Source organism: Adiantum capillus-veneris, chromosome 1, assembly GCF_014529385.1.
Source record: "Adiantum capillus-veneris isolate H3 chromosome 1, ASM1452938v2, whole genome shotgun sequence".
Lineage (NCBI taxonomy): Eukaryota > Viridiplantae > Streptophyta > Polypodiopsida > Polypodiales > Pteridaceae > Adiantum > Adiantum capillus-veneris.
Window position 1 is genome coordinate 156824352 of NC_140931.1, and position 11855 is coordinate 156836206.

General features: G+C 42.0%; 1 pseudogene; it reads right to left on the bottom strand.

Annotated features, from left to right (window-relative positions):
* LOC147465863 (uncharacterized) overlaps positions 1-8362 on the bottom strand; it is a 39923-nt pseudogene extending 31561 nt beyond the window's left edge.
* Between the last annotated feature and the right edge of the window lie 3493 nt (positions 8363-11855).

Sequence of the window (11855 nt, forward strand, 5' to 3'; positions counted from 1 at the left end):
CTTCTTTAGTAACCATGGCTGATGCTAAAAAACGGAAGCCTCGTAAGAAACGTCCCACTCGCTCCAAGAAATGTAAGAAAACGTGGCGCTGGATTCCTAAACGACTATTAAAAGCCCAAGGATACTATGATGGAAATGAGAAAATTTGGGTACCTAAACGTAAAATGTGTCCTTCCCTATCGACAACAAACCCATATGAGTCAAACAGTGTAACGCTAAAGCCAATGGCAGACCGTGGGAAGGGAAAGATCACAGAATGCTACACACCTAGTCCAGAGCTAGTTTGGGCTCCAAGGCAAACCCAATTTATTCCACCTAGCTCAGGAAGGAGGGAGTTCCATGAAGCTTCTATCTCCTCATGTAATACATCCATAGAGGTAAAAGCTTCTACACAGCCTCCTCTATAGTAATGGACGTCAATGAAGCTACAAAAGAATCCACACCTCCCAGTGTTCAATAATCACCTGATAAACCACTTCAAGTTTGATCCTGGGAGAGTACCTTACCACCCTTGCAACTTGACGAGGCACCTAGGGTAATAGAAAACTACTGGCAAAAATCCTCACCTATTACCAACTGGAACAATTGGTTTCAAAGGGTGACAAGCTCATTTCAAACGGTATGATCTACCCAAGGAAGGGGGGAGTGTTTGTGGACATCCATCATTCACTTGCTTCCCTCTCAACCTTTCTCCCTGACCTCTTAATCTCCGATCTTAGGGAATGTATATATAAAGCCTTATACTCACAAAAACAAGATAAAAACGTAAAAGAGCAAGAGCCATCACACAAATCATAAAAACAAATTATGCACAAGAACACGACCCTTGTAATATTTGCACTCTAACCATTATCTATTTGCGTGTACAGATATGGCTAGTACGCTAGAGTCATCCACTCCTGCCTTGGGTGAGAGGTACCCTCGTTACTTTTCACAAATATTTCACATGGTATTTCCAGTGCTTGCATGTGAATGGGATTTGATAGGTACGCTAGCATGTGAGAGGAATTTTGAGGAGTTAGAATGGCTGATACGTCTCTTGACCACGTCTGATCCATACTTAGTAGAGAGCGTTTCTCCCATTGCACAAGCCTACCCTTTTGACCAAGATGACTATAGGCGTCTAGTGACCTTCTTAGTAAACATGGGCACCTATGATGAAGAAGAAAATTTACATGACTACACGGATGGCACATATGGTCTCATGGATGATGACTTTGTTTATCTCGACGACGAGGATAGGGGTTTAGCCTTAGGGTTTCCCCCCAACCTCTACAATATCCTATTCCCTTGACTCTTTAGGGGGAGTGCAAATAATTAGGTTAGGGTTCCTTATGTTTTTTGTTGTGTTCAATAAGTGTTGGAACCTTTTCCCACTAATGTGCCTTCTGGAGGTATTCCTTTTGTTTCCAAGTGTGTACAGGAGCGTGTTGCTATTGATAGGATTTGGACCTTCATGGAACCTTTCTCTCGTTCACACTTCAAATCAAGCACGACCATCAACACAAACAGGTGTTTTATGTCCATTAGCATTGCCCTTATCTTTTTGCATCCATGTTTGTCTGCTTTGATTGTGATTGGTAGCATAATATTCAGCGCATTTGCTTAGTATCAAACATTTAATTCAATGTAATGTTTTGTCATAATCACTTGTCTAGGTTTAAAAATCAAGCAGTCCGACTAAGCTAGTTTGACCAAGATAGGTATTAGAAATCTTCTCTTAATACCATGGGGAATGCCTTCCTAATAAGCACTGGTTAATTAGGTTCTTAATCCGATTTAGGCAGCATTGTGTGAAATGTACTAGGGCTTTCTAGTGGGCTTAACCCTATTGACCTTTAGCTTAAGTATTATAAAGGGAGTTTACTAATGTGATGAGCCTGGGGAGGGTAACAGTGTTATATGACCCCCCAAAGTTACAAAATTAAAATGCTGAAAATGAACAAACAAAAAATCAAAGTGCCACAATGTAAAATTTTAAGCTGGAAGAGAAATCCCTGCTTAAATTGGTACTTCACTCACATGTATCGCCTATGGTACTAGAGCCCTAGAGGTTCCCAGTGTGGGCTCTTTTCCTTGAAAAGCAAAAAACCCAAGGCATACAAAATAAGCACACACATCAAAATTGAGTCAATGTGAAAAGACTTTGGGGGGTCAAAGAAAAGGTAATCAGTCAGGCGATGATTTCATGAGAAATTCCTTTTATCGTAGCTTAACTACAAGGTCTTCTAGGTATAGCCTCTAGTCAGCCCTCGAACATCAAATACTTGGCTCTCGCGATTAAACAACTTAATTGACCAGAAAAAATTGAGAAGTTACCCATGGTATTAATAGTCGAGCTCTAGTGCCTTTTGACCGTTAAATTAGCGATCCCGGACTTGTTTAATTTTTTACCTTTACATCTGTTTATGCATTTGATTATATTGCAATTTAATGTTTATTGCTGACAAATTGTCTAAAATTCTGTTACCAATCAATTTGTCTGTCTAAAATTGCATATGATTTTTAATTGTATATGAGAATGCAATTACTGTGGCACTGTTGTTTGATTTTGCAGTGATTGAAGAAGGCTACGCACATCCATGTCGACTGCTCTCCCATCTCGACGAACGAGCTTCAACTGGATAGCTTCCGAGGACGGAATCTACATCAGGAAGGGGGGCATGTTAACCCTCACGGCACACGGACACCCTATGATCTATAAACGTTGTATTGTTTAGAGTCAGGTACCGGGCTTGTCGGACCAATAGAAACAGGGTAAGGGTGATTGCCGATGACAGACGCACTTTAACTGGAATATTCAAGGAGTTAGTTGGCTAAGTATGGGCGCCCAAGTGTGAATGGGGTGAGCTCATATAAAAGCCTCTAAACCTAATTTTTACTCATTCTCTCATTGTGCAATAGAAGCTGCTCTTGCTCCATCTCCACCTTCTCCTTCACCATCTCCTTGTGTGTGTGTGTGTACGTGTGAGAGAGAGAGAGAGAGAGAGAGAGAGAGAGTGTGTGAGAGTGTGTGTGTGATCAAGCGTTGCGGCGGCACGACGGCGGCGAGGCGGTTGAGCGCGGCGTAGCGGCGTCTCCCTCTTCTTCGCGGCGTGGGAATCCTTCATTCGCAACTACGCAGGAAGGTGAGTGGCACACCATTCTTCCTTGTGAGCTTGTTTGTTGTATGACTGTGTGCTAGGAGCCTTTGTGGCTCGCACACGGCGCGTAGCAAGTCCCCAGCCTTGACATGAACCTAATGCTTTAGCAAAAGAAAATAAAAGCAACCAAAAGGAATTAGAGTTATCCAATTTTCTCAAGGGGTTTCAAGATGTTTTTATTGACGACATCCCTTGTGAGCTACCTCCTAAACGAGGTAATGATGACCATGCAATTGAACTTCTTCCAGGAAGTTCACCGCCTAATAAACCTCCTTATAGAGTTTCTCAAGCTCAACAAGAGGAGATTATGCGGCAAGTGCATGAGTTAGTTGAGAAGGGCATGGTTAGGCCTAGCTCATCTCCATTTTGCTCACCTGTGCTATTAGTGCAAAAGAAAGACGACACATATCGTATGTGTGTCGACTATAGGGCACTAAATAGGATCACTATCAAGAATAGGTTTCCCGTTCCACGGGTAGAAGACCTATTTGATAAGCTACAAGGATCGACCTACTTCAGTAGGATTGACCTAAAAAGTGGCTATCATCAAATAAGGATAGTTGATCAAGACATTGTAAAGACCGCATTTCGTACTACATTTGGTCTTTACGAATACATTGTCATGCCTTTTGGCTTGACCAATGCACCAACCACATTCAACCGCTTGATGGAGAAGCTGTTCAGGCCTCATCGAACCTTCACTGGAGTGTTCTTTGATGATATTATCATCTACTCTAATTCATTGGAGGAACACAAGCAACACCTCCATGTAATATTTCAAGTTTTAAGAGAGAATAAACTTTATGTTAATCGAAAGAAAAGTGAATTTTTATTGCAACAGATTCAGTATTTAGGTCACATTATCTCTCAAGATGGCATCCAAATGGATCCATCCAAGTGAGAGGTAATAAAAGGATGGCCTAAACCAAGGAATCTTCATGAACTAAGAAGCTTTATAGGTATGTGTGCATACTATAGACGCTTCATAGAAAAGTTCTCACAAATTGCGGGACCATTACATGACCTAACAAAGAAAAGTGTTAGGTATACATGGTCTGCTAAGGAGAACAATGCTTTCGAAAAGCTTAAATAAAATCTTATCTCTCAACCTGTGCTTACACTACCGGATCTCTCAAAACCATTTGAGGTCCAATGTGATGCTTGTGGTGATTGCCTTGGAGCTGTTTTGCTCCAAGAAGGGCACGCCATAGGCTATGAGAGTCGAAGGCTCGACCCTGTTGAGCAAGCTCTAGGCATATACGAAAAGGAACTCCTTGCAATTCTACATGCCTTAGACTCATGGAAGCACTATTTATTGGGGACTCCTTTCATTCTGCGAACGGATCACCAAAGTCTTAAGTACTTCATGACACAGACCAAGCTCTCCAATAAACAAATGAGGTGGGCGAATTTCCTTTCGCAATTTCATTTTCATATTGCGCACATTGCTGGCAAGCATAATCAAGTTGCCGATGCACTCTCAAGACGACCGAGAGTGAATGCGGTTTCCATAGCAACTCACAATGATCTATCTTCAATGATAGATGAGTATGCTATTGATCCCGATTTTAGAGATGTGATTTCAGCCCTTGCATTAGGGAAGAAAGAAGAACCATTTACTTTACAAGATGGTTATCTTCTCTATGGAAATAGACTATGCGTTACTAACTCACTACGTGAGAAAGTAATGTATGAATCTCATGCTCCCCCGTATGAGGGGCATAGAGGGATTCAGTCTACCTTAAAGAGAATTGAAACATATTTCTATTGGCCTACCATGAAAGTGAACATACAAGAGTATGTTTCCAAATGTGTGGTATGTCAAAAGACAAAATTTGATAGAGGGAAGCAACCTGGATTGCTTCAACCCTTGCCAATCCCTAATTCACCATGGGAGAGCATATCCATGGATTTGATCTTTGGATTGCCTAAGTCTATCCATGGGAATACGGGAATATGGACGATAGTAGACAGGTTCAGTAAACAAGCTCATTTTATACCTGTCAAAAAGACTATCAAAGCCCATCAAATGGCAACCCTCTTCATTTCACAAATTTTCAAGTACCATGGCTTGCCAATGTCCATAGTGTCGGATAGAGATCCTAGAATGACCAGTAATTTCTGGAAGGGTCTCTTTGAGAATTTAGGAACAAGGCTAAAGTTCTCTTCGTCCTATCATCCACAAACTGATGGCCAAAGTGAAATAGCTAACCTAACCATTCTCAATCTACTAAAAGCCTATGTAACGGAAGTAGATCAAAGATCCCAATGGGAGAAGTACTTACCCTTAGTAGAGTATGCTTACAATAACACTGTACATACTTCCACAGGAAAAGCACCTTTCAAGGTAGTTGAGGGAAGATCAAAAAGTCCCTTGCTACTTAAGGTACATGGGAAGATCTTCGCTACAGATGAGTATAGCCGAGACCTACAAGAATCTTTCCAAAAGATTAAGGATGCTATCTCTATCTCACAGCAAAGGCAAAAGGCTGCTGCTGACAAGCACAGAAGAGCCCAAGCCTTTAAAGAAAACGATTGGGTCTTGTTAAAGTTTCCCAAGGCTCGATTAAGGCACACGACGGGCAAGAATCCTACGGGCCACCAAAAGTACTATGCTAAACTAGCAAAAAGGTACTATGGTCCCTTCCAGATTCTTAGGCCAATCAATGAGATGGCCTATCAACTTAAGTTTCCCAATCATTGGCTCATACACAATGCTTTTCATGTGAGCCTATTAAAGCCTTACAAAGGAGAGCCACCTCAAGAACCAACTATTGAAGACCCACCGGAGATCGAGGACCAAGAGGAGGTGCTGCAGCCCGAGTCCATTCTCCGACATGAAGACAAGGTATTAAGAGGTGGTAAGACTATCCGACGATATCTTATTAAGTTTAAAAATTATGCTTTTGAAGATGCTAGATGGATGCAAGGCATACAATTAAAGGATAACCTAAACCTTGTCAATGCTTACAATGCTTCCCAAGAGTAAGAAAATGTACAAAATGTTAAAAATGAACAAAAATTTTGTCTTATAAGACTCTCTTTTTCTTTATTTGTGCATAAAAATGAAGTAGTATGCATGCTTAGATCAAGTTTGCGGAGACGACGTCTCCCAAACACCAAGTAGAGCTTGTCACTCTACTATGGAAGATTGATAGGACTAATGTGCAGACATGCTTGCGGCAGCCTCAGGCTCTCAACCGCCAAATGGACTAGTCATCCATTATGGAATGATGTCGTAGGGTAACATAGGGATCCTCTACCCGCTAAGAAAAGGACTCATGAATATGCTTTATCTTCTCTACACCATAGTCGAGGACGACTATGACTTCAAGAGAGAGGTAATGTCATAATAATCAATATCTAATTCTCCTAAATGATTTTCTCATATTAAACTGATCATAGATGTGGGGAAGTGCCAGGGGAGAAAAAGCTAGAATATTGGTTAAGCTAGCAGACCGGCCACAGTAGGGATCCAAAGGAGGGAAAATAGGGATCCAAAGGGGGGGCCATCTGCAAAAGATCCATGTGCAACAATGGGCTAAAAATACCCTAAGGTTCAGCCCATTAAGACTTCCAAAATGCTAAGGTTCCAAAATTCAAAGGTTGTGTCCAAAGGTCAACCCTAGGGAAAATTGGATGCTTTGTGTGTGCCCTAAAAGTCTTTGCACATCCCTACATGGGAGGGGGCGAGCCCCAAAGGTAGGGGATGAGAGAGAAAGCCACACACACACACACAGGCTCCCTTTACACAAAGGCAATGAGGGACACATGTCAGCTCCCTAGCCCAGATGCCCACAAGGTGTGCCCAATTCCTATTGGAAGACCCTTGAAGTGGACCAATGAGAATTAAGCTAGAGTAAATGTAGTTTAATTAATTTAAAAACATTTAATAAAAGAAACCAATGAGAATTAAGTCTCCTAGAAGACTATTGGGCAGTCTCCCAAAGGGTCCAATGAGCATTCAGAAGCCCCATGGCTTGCCTGATTTCTATTGGCCAGGAGGCAAAGGGGTCCAATGAGAGTTTAGTTTAATTATTTAATTACCTAAAGCTCTCACAAAAGGGTAAAGGGGGACACATGTCAAAAGGCTATCACTTATGTTGCTTAATACCCATTGGCTTGACTTGGGGAGGTCCAATGAGGCAAAAGCCAGACCAAATTAGCAACAAGGGCTCACCCAAGAGAGAGAGGGGGCTGATTTTTGCTTGGCATTGACACACACACACTCACACTGGACGATGTGTGAAGGAAGAATACTCTATCTACTCCCAAGCTTTAATGGAGAGCTCATCACCTACTCCAAGCTTGTGAGATAGAAGCCTACATCAACACTCTCTTGGCATGTGGATGCAAATCCAACCAAGAGCCAAGCTTCAATGCATGCTCATCTCCTCTACCAAGCTAATTACTAAGCTAAGCTATGCTAATATGAGTGATTATGTGAGGAGATGTACATCTTTCTCGTAAGATACTCCTTCTTCCTCTCAATCTACTCTCATACCCTGCTAGCTCTCACCATCTTCGAAGGTGTGTGAGGTCTTGGGTCTGAGAACGGGGATAATTCAAGTTGTGTTTGATTAAGTGTTTTGCTTGGTGCATGAAGCTTCCATCTTCATTGCACTAGCTAGTCTTGAAGGAACACAAAGAATTGTATTGTACAATGTCTCTCTTGATGGGAGAAACCATAATACAAAGCCTTTTGGAGGGGGGACCGGCTCCATGCAAATCCGGTCCTCAACTGTTGTCAATAGCTTAATTTCTCTCTCTTTTGAAAGTATTGTCGATGCTATCTAACTAGGTGTTATGGTTTTTGTTGCTCTCTCCACCCAAGCACTCTTGTAATTCTCATTAGGAATCTATTCTAATGAAATGCCCACTATGTTCATGCTAATTTCTGCTACACATAAGTTATTAGGCCATTAAATGCTACATTAGTTATTATGACATGGTCATACCCTGTGATAGAATCCACCTATCATGCCACTCTGTCATGTTGCAATCTGCCCACTCACCATGTACGGAGGTATCGCAAAAGCATGAGTGATGCCTAGTAAAGATAGTGGGATCCTTAGCTGTGGTGCTCCAAATGCTGTGCAACTGGAGTGTACCTGCTACTGTGTCACAATCCTAGCTAGTAGATCAATATCTTGGCTATCCACACACCAAAAGAACCTCCTCACTGAGCATCCACTACGTGGAGATGAGTCATGTGCCATGTGTTGTGAGCACCACTCCTCAAACAGTCTAGCATCTCTAAATCAATCACTGTCATGTCGAACTCATATCATCAGAGAGCACGCTTCACACAAGCACTTGCACCATCGTGCTCTCCCTTTCCATGCCCTGACTCAAAGAGGCTCCAAATGCAATGTATGCCACTACTATGGCGCCATATGTACAACCAGAAGAACTGACGTGCGCTTTTGATTTGCACACCACAACCATTCGACCAAATATAACGTCAAGAGAATGAGATGTGGCACTCATGAAGGAACCGATCATGCTGCTGGAAAAAATGTTGCACAAACTGTGCACTGTCGAGCGATTATCACTGATGTAGAAATGGTACTCACATATAATCACTCATGAGTCCTCAGAGCTCTCCAGTCCATCAACTGCCGTCCTTGCATGACAACAAGATATATGGACAAGGATTGTTACCTTCAAGAGCATTTAAAAAGGTTAGAGTGAATGAAACAATGTGATTACATAATGTGGCTATAAATGCAAAGCAAACGTAAAGTTATCAAACTATTATAATTTCTACCTTCTCAGAGAAGTAGTATTTGGATTGCATCTCCTGCTGTGGAGCAAAGGTGTAGCTCTCTGCAAAATCCATGACAGAGACCACAGTGCCAATCAAGAAGGCGGAAAGGCAAGCACATATGGATACACAGCAGACCAAAAAGCCTGCATGAAGTGGGGACGTGGCGGAGTATGATATGTGAGCCGCAACCTATACGAGATGTGCCACCTCGAAGACCTATGTATGTCTGGTAGTTATACTGCTACCATGTAACTATCCCACCTGCATCATCATCATCTATGAAAAATGGAAGTCGCGCAAGATCCCCACATTGGACAACTTGCCCTCCACACACAACATCTGATGGTAGGAGGCTCCATATACACCCTGACATAACAAAGAGTGGATGAAGTCTCGTGGCCCCGTCGCGACCTTTCCAGCATGCCCCAAAAAAACACGCAACACATCATACATAATCTGAAACTACTCATGGTATCTACAATAACATGTCTCCCTCTGTAATGGAATTGGCCTATTAACTTGAGAGTGGTGCAAATTAGAGAGAATACTTTTGAGAAATTACTTTATGAGCATAGGGGTGATCATAATTGAAGATAACAACATAAACATAGCAATTAGTTAACTTGGCATGAACAATACTTTTGCAAGAGAGAAAATTTAGAGAACATGACAACAGTTGAGGAACGGATTTATGTGGAGCCGATTGCCCCTCCAATAGGCATTTGTATTAGGATTTCTCCCATCAAGAGAGACTTGTTACAATACAATCTTTGTGTTCCTTGTGACCTAGGTGATGCAATGAAGATGGAAAACTTCATGCATCACAAGCATAACATAAACTTTATGGAAAGCTTTAGCTATCCCAAACCTCAGTCCCAAGACCTCAAACACCTTCGAAGGTGGAGAGACTTAGCAGGGAATGAGGGTAGGGAGGAGGAAGAAGAAACATTTCATAGGAGAAAGAATTAGTTCCTCACTTATCATAACTCTTCTTGTTAGCATACATAATAGCATAGTAATGAAGATGAAAAGCTTAAGCATTGAAACATGTCTCTTGGTTAGATTTGCACTCCATAGCCAAGAGTGTTGTTGTAGGCTCTCAACCTCTCTACTTGCTTCGAGGAGGAGAGGGAGCTCTTGCACTTTGCACTTCATACAATGAGGTGTGTGTGTGTGTGTGTGTGTATGGGAGAGTATACCCCCTAAGAAATCCCATAGCTTCCTTGGTCAACCCCACTTTGTAGCTCATGCTTGAAGCTCATTGGAGCCCTCCAGGCCTAGCATATCACAAGCAGGAGGCATTACAAATAACAAGGGTAGCCTTGGGACAAGTGTCCCCCCTTCCCCTTTGAGAGAGAGGACTTGATAAATGAAAAAAAAATTAATTAAATATTCTAAATTATCATTGGACCCCTTGGTTGGCCAACCAATAGGCTTCAGGCACACCATGAGGGCAACATGAGGAGGAACTTGACAAGTGTCGCTTTTGCTTTCTTTGGACTAGGCATGCCTTGTTGAGTGTGTGTGTGTGTGTGTGTGTGTGTTCTCTCTCATCCCCCCTCATGTAGGGCTCTCCCCCTCCTTTTAGGAATTGGCATTGACTTTTGCACACCTCAAGCCACTCAACCTTGGGTTGGGTTCCCACCACAAGCTTGGCCCTTAAGCCCCCCCTCAATCTTGGGCCGAGTTCCCACCTCAAGTAGAACCCTAGCATCTCAAGCATGACAAGCACCTCAAGCATCCCAATCATCAAGCACCTCAAGCATCTCAATCATCAAGAAACTCAAGCACCTCAGTCATCAAGCACGACAAGCACCTCAGGCACCTTAAGCTTGGGCCAAGTTCCCACCTCAAGCTCAGCCCTAGCTTACCTAAGGTCAAAGGACTTTTACACTAACTATTGGAGGTCTTCAATGAAGCTAACCCTAAGGAATTTATGCTCCATTGGTTAGCCTTTCTCTTTGATAGACCATCTCTCATTTGGGCCCCTTTACCATTGGCCCCGTGTTGAGATAGATCTATAAGCACATGTCTATATCTTAACCCTTGTTCCTGTCTATTCTCCCACATTAAATGATTAGTTTAATATGAGAAAATCATTAGTCAATCTTACTTAGCGGGTAGAGGATCCCTTTTTAATCTATGACATCTTTCCAAGATGGATGACTAATCCATTTGGTGCTTGGGAGACATAGCTGTTGCAAGCATGTCTGCTCATTAGTCCATTTCATTCTCCCAAAGTAGAGTGACAAATTCTACTTGGTGTTTGAGAGACATCGTCATCACAAACATGATTCTAAGCATGCATACTATTTAAATTTATGCACAATTAAAAAGAGAACTACTCTTATAAGGCAAAAACATGGGTCATTTAAAAGAAATTTGTACATTTGCTTACTCTAATGTAGCATTGTAAGCATTGACAAAGTTCATACTATCCTTAATCTATATTCCTTGCACCCATTGAGCATCTTGAAAAGGATAATTTTAGAACTTAATAAGATGCCGTTGGATAATCTTACAATGTTGTAGTACCTTGTCTTCACGACGCTAAAGGATAGCTTCGGGTTGTAGCACCTCTTCTTGGTCTTCAACTTTGGGAGGGTCCTCAATAATTGGTTCACTTGGTGGCTCTCCTTTGTAGGGCTTGAGTAGGCTCACATGAAAATCATTTTGTATGAGCCAATGGTTGGGCAACTTGAGTTGGTAGGCCGTCTCATTGATAGGCTTCAAAATTTGAAAGGGACCATAGTATCTTTTTGCTAGCTTAGCATAATACTTTTGATGGCGCGTAGGATTTTTACCCGTGGTTTGCCTCAATTAAGCCTTAGGAAACTTAAGCAAGACCCAATTATTTTCTTTGAATGTTTAGGCCCTTCTGTGCTTGTCAGTAGGAGCTTTCTGCCTTTGTTGAGAGATGGATATAGCCTCCTTGATCTTTT